The sequence below is a fragment of the Nannospalax galili genome, unplaced genomic scaffold (genome assembly GCF_000622305.1).
Source record: "Nannospalax galili isolate Female #2095 unplaced genomic scaffold, S.galili_v1.0 scaffold829, whole genome shotgun sequence".
Taxonomy (NCBI): Eukaryota; Metazoa; Chordata; class Mammalia; order Rodentia; family Spalacidae; genus Nannospalax; species Nannospalax galili.
Window position 1 is genome coordinate 4,161,607 of NW_008360329.1, and position 19,629 is coordinate 4,181,235.

The following is a 19,629-nucleotide window of genomic DNA, read 5'->3' on the forward strand; positions in this document are numbered from 1 at the left end:
TATATGTCTACATGCACAGACAGACAGACACCTTTCCCCCTGATTCATTTAATATTATTTGGACAGGGCTAATTATAACTGTATCATTCTATTACATCCCTGTAAACTTTTTCAAAGCCCTCTCCTGATAGCACTGCACATCTAAAAGGCTTGTTTGAGAAAAGTCAACCCTCAAGCCTGGAGAAGTAGGGCTTAAGAATAGAAGATAATGTAAGTCGTAGAGCAGAGATGGCAGCAGAGGTGTTCTGTCTGTAATAGCCACTTGTGTGTCAGCAGTTGACTGCCACAGTGCTAAGTGGTCTTACATTGCAGGAGCAGCTGATGGAATACTTACCCTGGGCACTGGCAAGAATTTGGCTTAATTTGTTAGCCAGTGTTTAATATATTATAGTGATCTCTGTCTTTCCCCATTTTTTGTGGCACTGGGGATGGAACGCAGGGCCTTGAGCATACTAGGCAAGCTCTCTACCACTATGCTAGCACCTTAGCCCCTATCTTCATATTTTCAAAATATTAATGATTCTTTATATTATAAAATATCCAGACAAAACTTCTTGACTATTAAAAAACAGAACTCTTGTTATGTAGCCTTTAGCTATACACATGGACTCTTAAAGAAATACACTGATCACTTTACTCTTTGGTTAGAGACTCAGTGGATGGACTTGCACTGGAGAATGGCTGGAGGCACTGACAACACAGTGGACAGTAACAGGGATGATAGAGTATATGGGCTCCAGTGAGGGGGGAGGCTATGGGAGGGTGCTATTTGGGATGCGGTTATAAAGATGAATAGGATTGTTTGGGATGTTCTGTATGAAACACACACACACACACACACACACACACTCACACACACACACACACACAAATCAATAATAAAAAGACTAGAATTCAAATTATCAAAACACATCCCTGCAACCTACCTACTAGGGATACGGTGTCCTCCACAGGTCAGGGGATCCATATGGGGCGGGGACTCATTAGCTTGATTAGTTTAAGTGAGAATCTGTATTTACGAAGGCAGGTTCTCAGGGTTGGTCCTCAGGCCTTTGAGCCAGGAGTGGACAGGGAAGACACAGGGCTCAGGAGATAACTCCACCAGCTGCTGGCAGAGCAAGGGACAAGCATGGCTCATGTAGCACAGAGCCTTGTAAACAGTCGCGTTCTGGGCAGCCAGACCTGAGAACATATTGGAAATGCACTGTTCTGGCCTGGTGTGGTTATACAGGCCTGTAATCCCAGCTACTCATTGATAACCTACAGATCCCAATAAGGTGTAGTTCCTGGTTCAGCCATCCTGGAGGGGTCCAAGGTCCTGCATTAAAACTGGCTGTCAGGTGCTGACTAGGTGGTGACCTATGCTATTCACCTCCAGTTGTGTCAGTGAGATGCTTGTCTTCCTTCCAATGATGGGGGAGGAATGTGTGGCCAGATCCTTGGTACTGAAACTTAGCCTTCACCTTCCTTGTAGTGTATGTGACCATAAGGTCTGAGCACCCATGTACGAAGAAACTTCTTCATTCCCACAAAGGAGTATAAATACAAGGTAGCTCCGTCAGCCTAGCATTTGAAAAAACTGTGGGGAGTGGATAAAACATGTCAGTGTAGCCCCCGTTCCATGCTTTTCCACTAAGCTGCTGTGAATTGAAATTAAGCAGAAACCTCCTCATGCCTTGGTTTCCCCTTCTAAGAAACATGGTCATTTCTAAGGTTCCTTTTCAGCTTCCAGCTCCTATCATTTCACAAAGGTGGCTGGTGATTTTCAAAGTCTAAACCAACAATTTAGGACTCTGTATACCGTCACAAACGCTGCTCCAGTCATTCTCAAGGAAAGCAACTATCTGAGTGCCCTGGAAAGTACAGTCCTAGGAATTCATGAGAAGCCTTGATGAGCCCAACCATTTAAATGTACATTAGGAGGAAAAATCACAGGCAGCCTTTTCAGATGGTATGTAGTCTCAGGAGTCTCTCCTACAGTCCTTCCAAAATATCAGCAACAATCTCCCAGTGCCACTGTGTACACTGAGGCTGACTTCAAGTCTCTATTTTTTCATGAGCATGTATTTAGACAGGATGTGGCATATACCTGTAATCCTAGCACTTAAGAGGCTGAGGCAGAATTGAAGATTTGTAGGCCAACTTGGGCTACATAGTGAAACCCTGCTCCACCCCTCCCCCCCCAATCCAGGAAACAAAGAAATAAAAACCATGTACTTAGTATATGTACATATTTCCAATTGAGATTTCCAATAGCCTTTAACAAAATGCCAGGATGACTGGATAAAGCCCCAAAGAAGCAGATGGTTCATGTACAGCTAATACAGAGATACTTCTGCTGGATGGAGTCTGAAGCTCCTTAAAGGGAAATGCTTACATTTTAGAAAATGTTACGGACAGCAAGTTTGAGAGGGATCCATTCAATCGACTTCCAATCTCACTACATGGTGAGCCTGGGGGGATTCCAGATGTGATAAGGCATTTCAGAGGCCATCTCTATCTGTCTGTCTGTCAGTAGACAACAGACAGCTTCTCGGCTTGGCCTTATTGGTTTCTTGACTCACACCTCTGGTGACATTTCTTATCCTTTGACTCTCATTCCCTAAACATGTAACTGCTAAATACTTACTATGTGCTAAGCCATCCACTTTGATATGAGAGATCATACTGGTCCACGGTAGGTCAACTTTGTAAGACGTGAACAATGTTCATAGAGTTCTTCAATCAGAGACATATTTTTGGCCACAAATAAATAAAACAGCTTATCATTGAATTTCAGCATGAAAAATTAGAACAAAGAGCTGAGTCCTTTCACTTCTACCTACTGCATTTGAGACAGCACAGTGCTACGACCCCTGCAGCTCAGCTCTGTGTAGCATGGCAGCAGAGGCTCTGTGGAATTCATGCAGCTGCACTGCCTTGGCCTGATGTGGTCTCAAGCTGAGAACTGTCCTCAATGTGTCAGGTGGATTCCAAAGGCAGTCTTTGCATGTTCACAGGGTAGAAAGGCCCACCACCCACATGTGTGTGCCCTCCCAGCAGGGTTGGCTGGCCTTGGAGGATGGGCTGGGTTCCAAGGATAAGAGGTGCCAGCACAGAAGGGAAGAAAACTGCTTCTATTTTACAGTTAAGACCAAAGCTTAAAAATGTAAAGATCCATGGGAGGAGGCACAAGCACTGACAGTCCCACTAAGGCATGCACGACTGGTGACCAACCAAATCACCTGGGGAGGAAAATGGAGGGGAAGGAAGAGTGCAAGAGCACTGTCCTTGAGGCTGGAACACAGGGGTACTACATGCAAGAGAGAGACAAGACATGGCAGAATAGGTTGAGGGGGTATGTGTGTGTGTGGGGGTATATGTCATCATGTGTTTGTACATGTGTGTATGTGAGTGCATATGCACATGTGTGCATATGAGTGAGGAGGCCAGATGTCAATATCAGGCATCTTCCTATCTTCCTCAGTTGTTCTCCACCTTATTTTTTGGAAATAGAGTCTTTTACTGAATCTGGAGCTCAATGATTGAGTTAGACTGACTGGCTATGGGGTACATATGCCAACATGTGTATGTCTATATACTTCAGCACTTTGATTTCCCTCTCTTCCTTTGCCAGATGTGGAACAGAAGTAGTAGGGTCAGCATAGTGACACCCAGAGCATCTGCTCTTACATGATCTGACATGACTGAATATGGAACTCAGCTAGTAGAAAATATCATGCCTTTAGGGTTTTGTTCTGTTCAAAAGCTGCTAGGGAGCTGGGAGAGATGCCTGAGTGGTTAAGAGCACTAGCTGCTTTTGCAGGGGACCTGGCTTCAGTTCGTAACATACACCAGATAGCTCACAATCATGTGTACCTCCAGCTCAAGGGGATCTGACACCCTCTTCTGATCTCTGTGGGCATTGTACTCATATGCAGAAGTCCACACTTACATACACACACACACACACACACACACACACACATTTAAAAATAAAAATACGATCTTTAAAAAAGCTGCTAGTACCTTGGAGAGCCTTAAAAGTCTTTAGCTATAAAAGGCAACATGGAGGAAACTCCAGGGTCTTAGGAAGAAAGAAACAGTGGGATAAGATAGTATGTCACTTCTGAGTAGGAGAGTGCCATGCCAGCCTATGAGGATGAGTGCCTTGATCTGATCCCACCCAATAACTACTACGATTTTGCATCATAGCCTGCAGGTCCCTCTATCAGTACTCAACCTTCCATCTATTATCCTCCGTCCCCAGGAAAAGGTGACCTCCAGAACCTCTCTTTCCACTACCTTCTGCCAGTCTCACTTTGGAACATCTGGACATTTACAAAACTTGATGCCCAGACCTGACCCTCAGCTCTTCTTCTGAATGGGGCCCAAGAATCTGAATTTGTAACAGGTGCCATAAGAGACTCCAAAATGCAAATATTTTAAAGAACACAGGCCTAGAGTATGCAAGCCCTGCAGTCTGATCTGGAACCATTTCCACCTTCTCATCCACACTGAGCAGCCAAGTCCCCTCTCTACATTCCTTGCCACTGCCTATTTCACAGGTTCTTCACAGCCTCGGGTGTCTGTGGATCTGACAAGCAACTTCATTCCCTCTTGCCCAAGCTGACATGATGGCTCCCATTTCAGAGATTTGGGAAGGAGGTGGCAGGGGGAAGGAAAGGGGATAGGACTTCATATATGCACAACTTCAGGTGGTTTCTGAAGGCTGCAGAGTGGGAAAACTATTGATAAATATGCTGGGTACTCATTCCCAGGGAGGTGGCAGTCACTCATCAAACCTTCAAAAGTTCACAATTACTTAACATTGACATGGCCTTAGGCAGGGGACTCACTACAGAGCATGAGAGGAACAGTTTGTGGGAATGAGATTTCCATACACAATATTGTTTTTGCTGGTTCATTCTGAAAAAGGAAAAAATGTAATTCCATTGTGTGTCTGTGTGCAGAGAGGGGAAGCTCTGGGGAGTCCACAGGGAGACTCTGGAGGCCAACTGCATTCCTCGTAAAACCACATAACTAATGTGATTATAATATCTAATGAACTAAAGCAAATCCAATTTTTAACATCTTCATAGCTAATGGAAATTACATCTTTCCCCTTAAGATTTTCCATTTTCCATTTAAATCATGAATAAAACAGAGGTGATGGTTTAAGACTGTGTTTATGATTCCAATAAAAAGAAAGCTACTCCTTGGTTAAAAAAAAGAAGATTATGACTATGGAAAGTCTTAGGGTGTTATATGGATATTTTTAGGTTTTGAATGTCGCAGTAGTTATCAAATGGAGCAATTGTATATAGAACTTACATTATATGCCTGAGTGAGTGGAATCTTTTGGGAAAGAACTTAGAATGGATGCACTGAACTGAAAAATTAAAGATAACCATTTCCCTTTACTGAGTTTAAAACACTTTGTACCTAGGCAGTTAATACAGTCACCCTACCCACAATGGCCATTTTCTTTGGAAATTAAAGAGCAGGAAAGTTCTCTAATCTTGCACAATGAGAGCTAGTATCAGGGCATGGCTCTGACATCACTGTTTCCTCTCTGCTTTTTGCTGTGTTTTCATTCCTTTTTCTGGAAGGGGCATTTTAGACATTAGACTGAGAGGAAAGGAGTGACAGACGGTGAAGTAGAAAGCTTCCCACTTTGGGAGAGGCATATTCTAAGATGTGTTGTAATAAGCTCAGGAAAATGTGCTGACCACATCTTCCTGAAGAGTCAAAAAGTTAGTTCTAACTATTAATTATAAAGGAAAATGGGTATTATTAGAACATAAGTTTTTAAATTAAGAACTTTAAAAATAAAGCATGGGAACTCAAAAAGAAATCTTGCACATGGAACCAGGAATTCATTCTTTGCATGAAGCTTTGCATGGGTCTGGTTGGGCTAGGAGCATAGACTGTAACATGAATGGCACTTCTTAGAGGTAGGGATAGGCACTGCATAACCATGCTGGTGGCCCTGCCAATACATACTATGGCAAATATAATAGAGGGATTTGACTTGAGAGGGCTGTTGTGAACTTATTTCTCACAGACCTTTTATAAGAAAGCTTCCAGAAAAAACATGTTTACAAAATGACACAGGAAGATGTCCTTTCAGGACCAAATGAAAACTCATCTCAGAACCAGGCATGTGGCACAACCTCTAGTCCTAGCCCTCAGGAGGCTAAGGCCATAGGAAGAGAACTGCTTGACTGACTCACAAGACTTTGTGACAAGCCTGAGCAACACAGTGAGACCCCATTTCAAATATTTTATTATTTTTTAATATTTTTATTTCATGTATATGAGTGCATTGCCTGCATGTACAAAAGTCAGAAAAGGGTGTTGGATTCCCATGGAACTGGAGTTACCGACAGTTGTTAGCTGCCATGTGGGTACTGTGAGTTGAACCCGGGTTCTCTGCAAGAGCAGCCAGTGCTCTTAACTGGTAAGCCATCTCTCCAGCCCAGAGACCCAATTTTAAAACCAAAATAAAACAAACTCCCTCTCTAAACAAAACCTTATCTATGAGAATCAAGGTAGTTACTGATACCTAGTAATTTCTACTGGAAAAGGAAGTTCATATTCATCATATAAATTTGCTAGGTTAAATGATCTAATCTAAGTGATTTTATTCCAGTTCTGTTTGTAATATAACACGTTATTATACCTTAAACAAGAATGATTCAGGTCTTTCACATTCCATTTCTGAGGCCTTTCTCCAAACTATTTAAAATTCTGTTCTGTTTTACCTTCTTGGTAAGTTGATACATTATACTGTATCAGGAAAAAGCAGGTTCTAGAGACACTGCTAATAACCATGGATGCATTCTGCTTCCTCTTACTAAAAATGTGAGGAAGAACAATGCAAGACATGCTTCTGTGTTGACTTAAGCCTCTGATTCTCTAGCTGGGATCCATAAGATGCCAAAGCATATGTGCTGGATAGCTTTAGTTGTCAACTTGACATATCTCGGTAGAGGGAGCCTCAACTGGGGAACTGCCTCCATTGGAGTGACCTGTGGCCATGTCTATGGGGTATTTTCTTGATTTTTTGAGTGATTTGGGAGGGCCCAGCCCACAGTGGGTGGTGCCACCCCTGGGCTGGTTGTTCTGTATTGTATAAGAAAGCAAGCTGAGCAGAGGCCAGGGGAGCAAGCCAGTAAGCAGCGTTCCTCCATGGCCTGTACTTCAGCTCCTGCCTCCAGGTTCCTGCCCTGAGTTCCTACCTTGGGCTCCCTGTGATCTGGGAGATGTAAGCCAAATAAACCCTTTCCTCCCCAAGTTGGTATTGGTCAGAGTGTTTTGGTACAGCAGTTGAAAGCAAATTGGAACAGCATATGATCTCAGAATAGCTCTCAAATAACCAATACTCCCTCGGAGACTGTACTGGAGTGCTATGGCTGTTGGGATTAAAGACGGCAGGGGTAGGCTGAATGATCAAATTCTAAGTTTCCATTCTTTCTCACAGGGCAGTCCTCTGACTCCCTGTCCCCTGGTTTCCTAGTTGGGGTGGCTTTCCGATGAGGTGAAGGCCGTTATCCTGCCACTGTTAACCAGGCCACCAGCATTGTTCAGTATTGTATCTAGTACATTCCTACTTTCAAGAGTTGGGGGTTCTATGAGGTGGCAGCTGGATGGATCTTCTGGGTCCTTCATATCATAGAAGGGGGCATTAGTAACATATTAAAATGGGAAGCTGACATGGTTTGCTTATTTGCATTTTTGGTAAAACTATCAGTGAATGACATTGCTCTATTTGTGGGCTCCAGAAAGATTTATGCCTATGTGTAATAAATTCTTAGTGAGTAGAAGACTGAATTAGCTTGCTTCTCTTTATAAAAACCAAACAATACATACAAAACCATATTTCCTTTTTCTTTTCCCTCATACACATGGCTGGCTGTAAGTTTGCAGGGTGTAATTATCTTCAATTATAGCAATTACCTTAGTCTAGCTCTTTCTTTCCTCTCTCTGTAGCAACTCCAATTACAAGACTTTTATTTCACACATTTTGAAGAAACTTTTATGTGTCTTTATTATAACCTGATATTTTTCAGAGTTGAATCTTAATTTGCAAGTAATTCAAATGAAGCTTTTTTTTTTTTTTTTTTTTTTGTGGTACTGAGGATTGTGCATAGGGCCTTGCATATGCTAGGCGAGTACTCCACCACTGAGCTGTATCTTCAGTACTCTTTCACCTTTTGAGGTAGAGCTCACTAAATGGCTTAGGCTGGCCTTGTAATTGCTCTGTGGTCTAGGCAAGCCTTGAGCTGTGGCCTCCCATGTAGCTGGGATCACAGCATGGGCCCTGAGGCCCTTCTGAAGCTTTTGTCCCCTTCAGTACTGGTACCTGAACCCAGGGCCTCAGGCATGCTGGGCAAACACTCTACCACCGACCTGTGCCCTGGGCCAGTTGTATTCTTTACTTTGAGACAGGGTCACTAAACTGTGGTTGTTCAGGCTGGCTTGAACTCACTCCAGCTCTGAACTGCTGCCTTTCATTGTCTCAGCATCTGTAGTAGGTGGGATTACACATCTGCACCATTAGGTCTGGCTGAAACTTTAAATATAATTCCTGTTGACTAGTGCTTTATACACAGTTTAAGCTTTGGATGAAAGGTATGTTTTAAAAACAACAAAGAATGAAAAGAGGAAAAAGGAAAGAGAAGAGGGTGGGAGGGAGGGAGGGAGAGAAACATTTCCATCAAATTAACCTTTGGGGACATAAAGCTTTTACTTCTAAAGAAACAATGAAGGTGTGTCCAGATGACGTTTGACATGCAGATGCTAAAATAATGAAGATCTGGTCAGGCTTAGCTGAGTGTGGTGGTGCATACCTGTAACCCTGGCACTCAGGAGACTGAGGCAGGAAAATCTCTTTAGGTTTGTAGCCTGTGCTACATATTGAGTTCGATGTGAGCCTGGCCTACATGGTGAGACCCTGCCTCAAAAATCCAAGAAAAGAAAATCTAACTTGCTTTCTCTTGCAGGCTATAGAGATCTATGAAATTAATTTGAATAGTCTATTCCTTCAAATGGATTTTGGCTTTCAATCCTGCCTACATATTAGAATCACTTGGTAGACTTTTTAAGATACCAGTGTCCAAGCCTAACACCCTCAGAGATAGGGAATAGTCATTAAAATGTCCCCAAGGCACTGGAATATATAATGAGGATTACGGATACTGGAAGATAGTGTTTATTCGTATTTCCAAACTCTTAACTATCAAATGCTATTTCATCTCAGGGACACTGGCCTAGGCAGGATGAGGCAATATAAAACATATGGCTCACTGTTCTTTCTAGACCAGTCTATATCAGGAACTGCATAAACCATACTTTGCTCTTATACAAATGCTCCTTGACTTACGATAGGGCACATCTCAATAAATCTATCACAACCTGGAAATACTAGAAGCTAACAGTGCATTTAGTGTATCTAATCTGCCAAACGCAGTCACTGTACTCTCAGCTGTTCTCCCATGTCATGTCATTGCTTGGCTCATGGGTTGCTAAGGCTCACTGCTGCTGCCCACCATTGAGGGAGTTGTACTGCATAACTCTAGCCTTGGAAATGATCCAAATCCAGTATCCAAAGCACTGCTTCTACTGAATGCAAACAGCTTTCACAACATTAAGTTGAATAATCCTCACTTGAGCTATTGTAAGCGGATAGTTTGTATATGCTTAAAGCCTCGTCCCCAACACAGCCTGAATCAAGTGTGGCTCAGAATGTGGTGGCTAAGCTCATGACATAAAGACTTAGAATCTGCAGATAGGAATTTTGAGACATGGTTTGTTTGTTTTGTGTGTGTGTGGGGCGGGGCTTGAGACAGGGTCTCTCTGTAGCCCCATCTGGTCTGGAACTAGCTATGTAGACCAGGCTGGCCTACATCTCACAGAGATCCTCCTGCCTGTGCCTCCTATGTGCTAGGATTAAAGGTGTGTACCAACACGCCTGGCTTGAGTCATGTTGTTTTTGATCATTATGTTATTTCTACATATTTTTCATAGTTCTATATGCTTCTTCATTTCTCAAAATACTAATCTCAAAGTTCTCTAGCTACTTATAATTGGTTATTTAAAATTACACTATTTTAAACTATATTCTAAGATAAAATTTTTCAACAAGAAATATATTAAATCTCATGATTTGTTATGGTTTTTAGGCTCAATGGTGCTGTTTTTAGGCTTTGTGTCATAGCTGACTAAAACATTAGCAAAATGATCCACAATTCTTAGAGGTAAAGAGTGTACTAGAAATTGATAGGTTATTCCAATAATAAATAACTTTTCTTTGTGCTTTAGGCCATTTTAGCTTTTCTTTTTTAAACTATATTTCTGAAATTTATTATTCATTATTTTTATTTTGTGTGTATGCATGTATTGCCTGCATGTGTGTAAGTGCATCCATGTTGTGCAGTGCCCATGGGCATCATATCCTCTGGAACTGGAGATATGAATGGTTGCTATTTGCCACGTGGGTTCTAGGAATCGAACCTGGGTCCTCTACAAGAGCAGCCAGTGCTCTTAGCTGCTGAGTCATCCCTCCAGCCACATTTTAGCTTTTCTATTGATGGCCAGCATTTAAATGGACACTGAACTTTGTTCAGCTCAGACTGACACTCACTCACTGAAGGCTTACTATGGGCCAGGTGGACCCGACCATACAGTCTCCGCTGGTTCCCTCTCCTTGCCCATGGCCTTCCATGTATTTTTCTATCTAAACTTTGACCATATTAGGCATGCCTTCACCTTTGAGCTTTCATACTGCTGTGGAATGACCACCCTTCAGGGAGTCAGATAGCTGATTCCTCCTCATTTCTGTTCCTACTTAAACATGTTTTCAGAGGTGCCTACCTGACTAGCCTGCTATTGTCTCTCAACTTAGCTGTCATCCCACTACCTTGTTTTCTTCCCCTCTTAACCTTATTTGAAAGCATCATATCTCTTGATCCTTATGTTACTGTTGCATGTGAGCCCAAGAGAATATAACCTCCCTGTTGTGTCTGCTGCTCTAACCCACCATCAGCAACAGTAAATTTGGATGCAGTAAGTGATCCTATCTCTGTAGTTTTACATATACTACTAAACACAGTCCTGAATTCTTTGAGGTAGAAACCACTGATGGCTGATAATAAATTAGTATGCACAATTGCAATTTTAACTTTCAGTTCTCACAATATGCACTTGTTGGGATTTTAATTATATCTAGCTACTTTTGTGGAGAAGGCAATTTGCATCCCATGCCTCCCTGATCTCTAGCTGACTCTCAGCTTCTGCCAGAGCCAGCGCTTCCATTTTGTACAACTTGTAGTGTTGGCTATTTCTTTCAATTCCCAGCAGAAAGCAGAGACGCTGCTTGAAACTGTACTTTCAACGTTCTGTTGATATTTTTCAAGAGAACTTTATTAGGAATCATACCATGTTAGTTTGGCTTAGGGCCCTTGAGTATGCCATGGTAAAGTTTTGGGGTGTCTTGTTATTGTTCATTCCCACTAGCCAAGAAGTCAGCTGCAGTACCGTCAGGACAAATCCCACCGACATATGGCACAGACAGTTGGGCACTACCACTATTTTGAGGCACTTCTGTTTGGTCTAGACTTGTGCTTTCAGCCATATTGATACGCACTCTGCTAGCTTTCCAAACGTGTGGGTGTTTGCGTGTCACTCTAATAGTATCTTCAGTGTTTCAGTTTTGCACTGAGCCTAAGAAATGTATTGGATAGTATTATTGAAATCAGCTACATTTGTTCCCTATAAAACATGCATAGAGTCCAGTGCCCTTTCCTAGAATAGATCTCCAATAAATCTTAGTACCTCTTGCTGCTTCCCTTGCTGATTTAACAAAATCTTCTTTCATTCAAAAACATACTTAAAGGAGGCCAGGTGTGGTGGCACACACATTCAAAAACATACTTAAAGGAGGCCAGGTGTGGTGTCACACACCTTTAGTCTCAGCATTCGGGAGGCAGAGGCAGGTGGATCTCTGTGAGTTCAAGACCCTAATTAAGTTCCTCACTGCACCAGAGAGGGGAAGTCCTTCCTGTATGTCCAAAGTAACTGCCCATCGCTATTGCATTTCTCTTTTCACAACACCACATTTTGTTATCCCCATGCATTTGTGTGACATATTTGTCTCAAGTGTGCCATATCTGCTAGACTATGTGGCAACTTTACCATGAAATCAAACCTGAGCCAGGAATCAGAGGACACACTATGTCTTCCTCTCTGGTGGCACATGGCAATCTCAAATCCTGTCACATATGGTTAATCTTGCTGGATTTAGAACCCCTTGTCTGCGCTTGGTTTTGGTTCTCAAGGTCTTTTTCACCGTGAAAAGAAGCTCAAGCTGACACTGTGTGTGCTTGAAGATGTGTGCGCTCAGCTTTCTCCTCTGGCTGCCTCCTGCCATGCTCCCTGCTCCATAAGGGACTTTGATCTCTCTGAAACTATAAGCTCAAATAAACTCTTTCTTCTATAAGTTGCCTTGGTCATGGAATTTCATCATAGCAACAGAAAAGTAACTAATACAGGGACAACAGTTCTGAAGTTTTTTTTCTATATTTTATTTGTTATTTTTATGCATATGAGTTATATTGCCTGCATGTACGTGAGTGCACCCATGTTGTAAAATGCCTGAGGAGGTCAGAGGGTGTTGGATTCCCCTGGAACTGGAGTTATGGACAGTTGTTTAGCCACCATGTGGGTGCTGGGAATTGAGCGCCAGTCCTTTTAAAGAGCAGCCAGCGTTCTTAACCACTGAGCCACCTCTCCAGCCCCGGTTCTGCAGTTTTAAAAAGCAGAAAAAGAGGGGTCAATTAGTGTCAAATCGTGAGAATAGTATGAATACCATAGATGTGTAAAAAAGAAATAGTATTTATGTTTTACTGTTTAAAATCTGAGGAATGAAACACTATGTTCACTAAACTCATGGATGGCTTTTATTTGTATAAAATTTCCAGTAGCTTTCAATATATTTAATACAAAATGTTTAATATAAGGCTGGAGAGATGGATAAGTGGTTAAAAGCCCTGACTGTTCTTGTAGGGGACCAGGGTTTGGTTCCCAGCACCTACATGGCAACTGACAACTGTCTATAACTCCAGTTCCTGGGATATCTGATGCCCTCTTCTACCTCTGCAGGCATTGCCTGACACAGGTGCACTTACATACATGCAGGTAATACACCCATACACATAAAAATTTAAAAAACGATTAAAAATTTAAAAAATTCTTCATAGTACTAATATTGAAAACCATTTGGAATCCTTGAGATCTAGTCCCAGATACTTTTATTTTCTTTATTTATTGAAAGGACTGCAGTAACTTAAAATATCTGCAGGGCTTACCAGGGTGAAATTCTTAGGCTCATCAGTCTGAATGCCACTTCTAGTTTGGCAAACACATGTCAAAAAATATGGAATTCCCTTTAAAGATATACATAAATAGACTCATCAAGTTTAGAATATGAAGCCCAGATGGTCTACCAGTATCAACAAAAACCACTTTCTTTGCCAACATGAATTTTATAAAGCAGAAATCACCATTAGGCCTGCAAAGCAGACATAGCAGGTTTGTGGATGCTCACTGCTTATTCCCAGGACTATGTCAAGTACTTCATTACATGGTCCATAAAACATTATTTTAAAAACAAACACTGGATGTTCAAAACAAACTCTATTCTTTTTATAAAATTATTTTTTATTTTATGTGCATGAATGTATTGCCTGCATGTAGGTAGGTGATCCCATGTCATGCAATGGCCATGGAGGTCAGAAGAAAGTGTCAGAGTCTCTTGGAACTGAAGTTAAGGACGGTTGTTAGCCATCATGTGAGTGCTGGGAATCAACCTGGTCCTCTGTAAGAGCAGTGAGTGCTTTTGACTGCTGAGCCATTTCTCCAACCCTCAAAACGAACTCTATTCTTTATCACCAAGTCACTGAAGCCTTTCAGAAGACTGACCTGTACTCCCTTTGTGTCCCAGTGAAAAAGGGCAGTAGTGACAGATGTGACCAGCAGGTTTTAGAAACAGAAGCAAAACCTTCAGCACACCTCTGTGCTAGGTTCTTGTGGACATCTTTTATTCCCTTTCTTTCTGACACTGTTTCTGGGATTCAATATTTGTGTGGCTACTGAAAACCTTCTAACTATAAAGGTAATGGAACAGCTATCTAGACACCAAGGCTACTAGATGGTTGTTGGAGAAATAAGAAACTGAGGCTCACAGCTTCAGAAGCTTCCCCTGTGGTTCAGAGAGGAAGAAAGCAACATAGATGAGGTACAAGCTATATCACTCAATTATAGGAAGGGAGGACTTGCTAAAATCACAAAAGGTGCAGTCTTACAAGAGCTCAACGTTTGACCATGATGTCCAAAACAGGAAGACCCAGGCTCTTTTGATAATTGTGAGGCTTCTGGAAGTGGTGGGTTTGGTCAAGCAGGCTGGAGTCAGAGGTAGAGATCCCAACATATGATGACATCCCTTTTAGGAGCTTTAGAAGTTCTGTCATTGTAAAAGGCAGATATAATCCTTAGTGAATTTTCCACAATTCTAAGTATTTACTCTGTGTGTGTGTTATGTGTATGTGTGTCTAAGTACACACGTGCAGATGCATGTGTTTTTCAAAGGCCAGAGAAGAGCTACCAGATGTCTTCTTCTATTACTCTCCCCCTCATTCCCTTCAGACAAGGTCTCTCACTGAACTTGGAGTTCCCTGTTTTGGCTGGTAGTCAGCAAGCCCCAGTGATCCTCCTGTCTCCCACTCATCCAGCACTGGAGTAACAGTGCATGCACAGCTACACCAGGCTTTACAAAAAAGATTTATTTTATGTATGTGTACCTGAATGTATGTATGTGCACCATGTGTGTGTGGGTGCCTACAGAGGCCGGAAGAGGGTGTTAGGTCCCCTGGAACTGGAATTATAGGCAGTTGTTAGCCACCAGATGTGGGTGCCGTGAACAGAACTTGGGTCCTCTGCAAGAGCAGCAAGTGCTCTTAACCACTGAGCTATCGCTCCAGTCCTGATACCAGGCTTCTTACCTGGGTGCTGGGGAATTCAAATTCAGGTCCTCATGTTTGCTCAGCAAGCATTCTTACCTACTGAGCTCTCTCTCCAGCCCCACTATACATTTTGAATAACCTCTGATATTTTATTCATTTCAAAACAGACAAGTATTTTTTACCCAGATCACTGACTAGAGGTATTCTAGTTTATAGACAGTCTCCACCCAATAGGATGTGGGATTTGTGTGCAATTAATGGATCAATTTGGAACTATGTGGGGCTTAGCTGGTCTTATGAAAGTACTTGATAGTATAAGGAAATCAATAAAGACTCATTAAGGCTTTTATTCTTTGCCTAGGTTTTGAATTGGTCTTACCCATTTAAAGAGACCTTTAATATCTGGGGAGATGAAATATTGTATCTTATTGTTTCTGGTTCTTTTCTTGTGTTGACCATTTATGTGCTGTACATTGCTGCTGCCAAGCTGTCAGGTACATCAAGTGACAGACCTTGACCCTGTGCCAGGATACACATGCACTCAGGAGCAATGAGCCCTTCCCTACTCCTATTAACTTCCCCCAATAGGGAAGAGAGCATCACACTTAATGGAGGCTCATCTGACATTATTTAAAAGAAAGCAATTAAAGAATTTGGCTGAGAATTTGATTTTTAATGCATCTAAGAAAAGGTTACTAGCTTCCAGATACTAAATATCCACAATTTGTTAGACACATTGGAACTTGGAACCTCATGTAAAGAATCAAGTTCCATTTAACTTGTTCTTCATGGGATTGTTTTGAGATAAGGTGGGTGAGAAAGATCACAGATGGTTACAAGTCTTCTCCCTGTATTTTTACTTCTTGAGATGTGACTTTGTAGCTCCTTCCAGTAAGAAATGCCTGTTTCTCTGTTCTTAATTCTGGGCTGGCTTTGTGATTCATTTCTATCCATGCAAGGCAGTGGAGCTACGGTATGCTCATTTTGAACCTCCTGGCAAGTGGTGTGTGCTTCCATGCTCACTCTTGGATCCCTGCTTTCTCTCTAATAGCCCAGACTAGCCTGTAGTAGTGCTAAGGGACTTGTGGACCCAGTTACTCCAATTGTCTCTCAAATCCAATTAATCCCTGGAGTCACTGAGACACAGCTGACTGCAGGCTAATGGTAGATTCATGAATGAACCCAAGGAAGATCAGAGCTGTCTAGCTAAGCCAGCACAAACTGGAAAGGTCTAGAACCAGGAGCTAAGGAGGTGGCTATTTGCAATCTGTCAAGTTGTAGGGCAGCTTGCTATACAGAAAAAGCTAAGAGACACAGCAGGCATTATTAACCTCTTTGTACTGAACACAGGCCCTGTAACTTGTCCAAACTCTATCAGGTGACACATGGCAAAAGCTATCAAGTTATCACATCTGCTTTAAGGGCCCATGCTCATTGGTCACATCACTGTCCTGACTCATTTTTATCGCAGTGAGGAAGTGCACAGGAAGTACTCTCAATGTAGAGGTAGATGTATTTCCTACATGTAGGGAGTTTGCAATCCCTACTTCTAAGGAAACTGCTATTTGGTGGTCTTGCTCTTGCTATTCTTGGCTCCTGAAATGAATTTTCTACCTTTGCAATCTGCTCAAATGTAATCACTGCTCAGTAATCTCTCATACTATCCCAAGACAGACTTACTTTTTCCCATCCTGTGGGTAATTGCAAAAAGAACCATAACTGCTCACTCTTTCCTTTATCTTTGCCCTTCACAATGTGACATTTCAGTACTATCTATCAAGAGATGAAATCTGCTCCTTTGCCCTTTGAATCTAGACTGGCCTTGGCAGTTTCCTTTGGCCAAGACATGTAGAAGAAGTGCTAAAATCCCCATTCTGGGAGGTCTGAGATGTCTTGTATTCTCTAGGGGAATCTGACTCCATTTCTTATTCAAAAAGCCTAGGATGCCCTGTTAAGGGATCAGAGATCCCAAGCTCTGACCAGAGCAGTCAACCAGTATCTCAGCTGAAGCCCCAACTCAGGAAGAGGGGCCCAGCCAAGATCAGCGAGGACAAGAGGACAAACCACACTGATTAGTATCCCACACAGAGCTCAGCCTGAACTGCCTCACAGGATAAACAGCTAGACAAACGGTCATAACTGATCTGGTGCTGAGGCAACAGAAAGGGTATCTATTTTACTTTATTCATAAGAGATTCTTTGTATTGTTTTTTTTTAAATTTTAAATATATTTTTATGAGTGTATATGAGTGTTTTGCTGCATGGATATAGATGCACCTGTGCATGCGATGTCCACAGAGGCCAGAAGAGAGAGCTGGATCCCGTGGAACTGGAGTTTTGGATGGTTGTTAATCACCATATAAGTGTTGGGAACTGAACCTGGATCCTATGCAAGAGCATCCAGTGCTCTCAACTACTGAACCACTGAACCATCTCTCTAGCCCCTCCTTTGTATTATTATGGGTTTTTTTTGGAGGGTGGGTACTAGGGTTTGAACCTAGGACATTGCACAAGTTAGGTAAGCACTCTACCACTAAGCCATATCTCCAGCCCATCTTATGATATTTTTAAGACTTATTTTTAGAACAGTTCTTTTATTTAAAAAAATGAATGAATGATGGAATGACAAAATAAGACTTTTCTAATAAAATAGAACTCTGGCTTTCCCCTCCCTGCTGTAATATGAGTTCGGGAGATTGAACTCAGTCCTTCTGCTTGCAAGGCAAGAACTCTGGCTTTTTATTTTTATCTTTCCTGGCCACGGGTAAGATCAGTGTTTGGCATGGGGCCTGAGGAGATGTGCCGAGTGTTCACCACATCTGATCCTGTGTGGGAAGTCAGGTGCCAAGCAGAACCCAAGGCAAAGCAAACATGATGCAAGAGCCGGGCAGGAAGAGTCTCAGGGCTTCCCAGTCAGGACAACCTCTCCTTACGTCTGTGGGACAGAGACCCAGGGCAGGCCACATGCTGCTTTGCCTGTCAGATATTAGCAAGCTTCTTTCTCTTAGAAAATATACTCCTCCCAATGGTTTCCCAGAACTCATGCCACCCACTCACGAAGAGCAGGAGTGGTCTGCAGTGGAGCGCCACAGCAGAGGTTCCCGCTCTCCAAGGCTGCACAGTGAGCTTTAAAAAAGCACTGGGAGCTTTAAAAAATGCCTGCAGAGAATGTGATAATTAGTTGGGGGTACAGCCTGCACATGGGGACACTAAAAAGCCCCATGGGTAATCTGACTGAGTAGCTGAGGCTGAGAACCACTATTCAACCTTTCTCAGACTGTTCCCCCAGTCACAGTTATTATGGGATTTAATGTTGAAGGCAGGTATAAAGAAACTTTTTTAATAAACTCAGCACTGAAGTAGTATATCTGGAAAATAATTTCTTCCATTAGACAATGATTGGCTCTGGAGGAATTAAGAAATAATTATCAGATGAGTAATGTTCTGATGATTAACTAAGCATAATGCAAACAGTTGGCAGGGCCCCAAAATATCCTAAATGCCTTCAAACACAAATGGGCATTCAAAATTTTATTGACCTAAATTAAATAAAACACAACACCACTACAGACTGCATTAAATAACACACTGAAGTTAAGCTGCATTTAAGTGTACTGTCTAAAAGCATATTACTCTAAAATATTTCTCTGAAAATATACATCATTGTGTGAACAAAAATATTTTTATCACAAATTAAGCTATAATGTAATATTTTAGTGTGATTTTGGGTTCAGATTCAATGTGGCATTTCAAAAGACTGTGGCTTATCTTCCTAGTATTATAAGTGGCAATACAGCTATTTTCAAAATTATTTAATTACCTTTTGATAAGGGTTGAAAAAAAATCAAGATGATAATCTTGCTCTAGACTATATAATGCATACAAATTGCTTTAATGACAAAAATTTCATCCGTAGTAAATTCTGTAATGACAGTCAGAAATGGACCTACAAGGTTTATTCAAAGTCAGAACTTTCCAATTCAAAGGTTCCTCAAGAGCCTGGTCTGATCTTCTGACTTCATAGATAGGAAAACAAGATCAAGAAAGGAAAATCATGCCCAGCAATGCCCCATCACTAAATGGCTGGGCATCCATCCCAGGGTGTCTGAGCCTGCATCTGCTTTCTGGAGCATCTGGAAAGTTAGGGCAGAGTGTACTCCATTGTACAAAAACAAACTGTGGAATTGGATCTGGTTCCTGGATTTGCCAAGTACTTCCGTTTTGCCAACCTCTGCTTGGTTATATTCAGTGGAGGATTTTTGTAGGGGAGAAATGACCACTTTCTACACTAATTCTTAAAACAAAACAGGCTAAAGTAGACCACAGCCATCTAATGCACTAGTTAGAATGTATCTGCTTTATTTCTTCTAGTCTATTACTAGCATCTTCCATAGCATGTTAAAATTAAGAAACCAATATTGGTCCAGTGTTATTTACTTCTGATTTCCTTGGGTTTTTACTAATTTATTTTTCAAGACAAGGCTCTCATTATGCTACCCAGATTGGCCTTGGACTGAAAGTAATCCTCTTGCTTCTATAAGTGCCAAGATTACAGGGGTGAACCACCACAGGGGGATTATAGACCTAAGGTTTAGTTCCAGAATTCCACCCAGGAATGGTACATTAC

The 19,629-nt window shown here is 41.9% G+C and overlaps 1 protein-coding gene across 7 annotated transcripts in view; it reads right to left on the reverse strand.

The window, feature by feature from the left end:
• The window catches only part of Pag1 (phosphoprotein membrane anchor with glycosphingolipid microdomains 1), a 153,255-nt gene that overhangs the window by 29,701 nt on the left and 103,925 nt on the right, over window positions 1-19,629 (reverse strand). Inside the window, exon 1 of one of the 7 annotated variants that reach the window (XM_008826069.3) lies at window positions 14,346-14,391. The exons of the other annotated variants lie outside the window; for them this stretch is intronic. The gene's annotated coding sequence lies outside the window, so the exon portion shown is untranslated. Of the gene's footprint in view, window positions 1-14,345; window positions 14,392-19,629 lie in introns of those variants that run through there. 7 annotated transcript variants of the gene reach the window in all.